This window comes from Rissa tridactyla, unplaced genomic scaffold (genome assembly GCF_028500815.1).
Source record: "Rissa tridactyla isolate bRisTri1 unplaced genomic scaffold, bRisTri1.patW.cur.20221130 scaffold_604, whole genome shotgun sequence".
In the NCBI taxonomy this organism is placed as follows: domain Eukaryota; kingdom Metazoa; phylum Chordata; class Aves; order Charadriiformes; family Laridae; genus Rissa; species Rissa tridactyla.
This window is the reverse complement of record NW_026529815.1, coordinates 10,001-12,500: the sequence shown is the minus strand read 5'-3', so window position 1 is coordinate 12,500 and position 2,500 is coordinate 10,001. Positions and strand designations below refer to the sequence as shown.

Sequence of the window (2,500 nt, the reverse complement as noted above, 5' to 3'; positions counted from 1 at the left end):
CGCCCGCGCGGGAGGGCCGGGGACGAGGCCCGCGCCTCCCCCCGACCGGCGTCTCTCCCCACCGCCGCGCCGGGCCCGACCGGACTCGGCGAGCCCCGGCCAACCACCGGCGAGACGAGCTCCGCAGAGCGGGCGCTCCGGGAGCGGGGAGCTTCGGAGCGCTCCCCGAGTCTGCACTTAGGGGGACGAAGGCCCTCGGGAGGGGCCTGCGAGGCACCCCAGCCGCGCCGCTCGTGCGGCCGTCGCCCGGCCAAGGGGCGGCGGCCGAGCCGGCGATTGATCGCAAAGCGACGCTCAGACAGGCGTAGCCCCGGGAGGAACCCGGGGCCGCAAGTGCGTTCGAAGTGTCGATGATCAATGTGTCCTGCAATTCACATTAATTCTCGCAGCTAGCTGCGTTCTTCATCGACGCACGAGCCGAGTGATCCACCGCTAAGAGTTGTCTCGTCTTTCGGCACCGCCCCGCGCGCGCGGGAGGGCCGGGAACGCTCGCCAGGAGCGGCCCCTCTCGGAGGACGGCCCAACCGCCTGCCCCGCCGGCCGGCCCCCCCTTCCTCCCCTCGCATCCCCGCGCGGGGCGGGAGGGGAAAGAACGGCGGAGCGCGGCGCGACGGGGGCGAGACGGAGGGGCCTCGCCTCGACTGACCGTACGAGCACGCCCAAGGAGGGCCAGAAAGGAAGGAAGGAAACGCCCCGAGCGGCGACGAGGGCCTGGGAGCCCGCGCTCCCCACCGGCCGAAGGCGACGGCAAGCGCCTCGCTCGCTTCGGGGGCGGCCCAGGCGCCCGGGCTCGGTCCGGCCTCCGCACGGAGGCGGCGGCGCGCCCGGCCGCTCCGCCTGTCCGCCTCGAGCGGGCGGCGCGGGGGGCCCCGACGGCTACCCCGCGCGCGCGCCTCCGCGCGCGCCGCTCCGCCGCGCTACGGGCAGCCTAACTCCTCCCCGGGGTCCCGTCCCGACGGCACCTCGGCGGCTCCGCGCCGCCGCGGGCGGACGCGGACGCGCCCCGAGCCGGCGACGCACGACGCCCGCGGCCCGCCGGACGGCGGCCCGCCGCGCGGCGGCCGCCCGCCACGGCACCGCCGCCGCCGCCGCTTCCCGTCTCCTTCCGCGGGCACGCGCCGAGCGGAAGGCGGACGGCCGCCTGAGGCGGGGGCGGCTCCCGCTCTCCCCGTTTCCACGCGGAGACCGGGAGTGGGACGCCCCCGCTTGCCCCGACCGCCTGCACGGCTCGGCCGGGAAGGCGAAGACGGGGAGGCGAAGCGGCTAGGCGGGGCCCGGGGCCGGGACGGCCTCGGCGGCGGGGGGCTCCGTCCGGCTAGACCGAGCGGCGACGCCGCCGCTCGGGCAACGGGGTGCCGCCCTCGCCGGCGCTTAGCGGCGGGAGAACGCCGAGCGCTCGCCCGGACGGGGGAGGGAGGAGCGGCGCCGCAGCGCGACGCAGCCGCTGCGACGGAGGCGCGGCGTCCCTTCCCGCCCCCCCCCGCGCACAGGGAGTGCGGGGGGAGGGCGTAGGGCCGCCCGGCGGCGGGTCCCCCCCTTGCGGGGACCCGCCGCGAGCCCCGGCGGGGAGCCCGCGCTCCTCGCCGGGGTCGCCCGTTCCGAGGCGGGCAGGTCGGACACGGCCGACCGCTCGCGCCGCGGTCTCTCCGCCGAGACCGGGCCGCGGAGAGGGGGGGGCAGGGGTGCCCCTCCCCGGCACGGGCCGCCCGCGGGACGCGGTCGCAGGCGACGGCCGTCCGGGAGAGGCTCTCTCACCGCGAGAGAGAACTCCCGGCCGCCGCCGCCGGCCGGCCGGCCCCCCGGGCGACGCCGAGCCGCCCGAGTCTTTAAACCCCCGCCCGGCCCCCGCGGCCCTTCGACCCCCGGAGACGCGCCGAGAGACGCGCCGAGGGAAGGGACCGCGAGAGCGCGGACGCTAGGTACCTGGCCCTGGGGCGAGGGAAACGAACTTTAGGCCCCGCGGGGGTGCCTCCCCCACTGCCACCTTCGGGGGAGCGTCCGCCCGCGGGGGCCGCGCCCGACGTCCGCCGCCACAACCACGTCCTCCGGCCCCGGGGCCCGGGGTTTCCCTCTGGCCCGGCGCTGCGCCCGGGAGGAGAGCCGTGGCTCGGGCCGCCCGCTGGGAAAGCAGGACGCCACCCGGCTTGCCGAGCCTCGCCCGCCGAGGGCGAGCGCGGCGGCGGAGCCCCCTTCCCGGCTCCCCAGGCAGGAGAGGGACGGGGGGCGGGGGACGCCGCCGCGCCGCTCGGCGCGCCGTACCCGGAACGCCCGGAGCCCTCCGCGGGCTTACCCGGCAGCCCTACCGAACGTCCGTGCGAGAAGGGAACTGTGACATTCACACCGACACAGCCCCGGGCACGGGGTGCGGGGAGGGTCGGGGGAGACGCCTCCCCCGACCCCGAAGGACAGCTCCCGTCTCTCTCGCCGCTCGCACACGCGGCGCCGTCGTCGTCGGCGCCGCCGCCGCCGCGCGCTCCCCGCTTCTTCTCGGGCGAGACGG

The 2,500-nt window shown here is 79.0% G+C and overlaps 1 non-coding gene across 1 annotated transcript; it reads right to left on the bottom strand.

Moving 5' to 3' along the window:
* Nucleotides 1-288: 288 nt before the first annotated feature.
* Nucleotides 289-441, bottom strand: LOC128903671 (5.8S ribosomal RNA). Its single transcript, XR_008464149.1, has one exon. It is a non-coding gene; the product is annotated as a 5.8S ribosomal RNA (ribosomal RNA).
* Nucleotides 442-2,500: the final 2,059 nt, after the last annotated feature.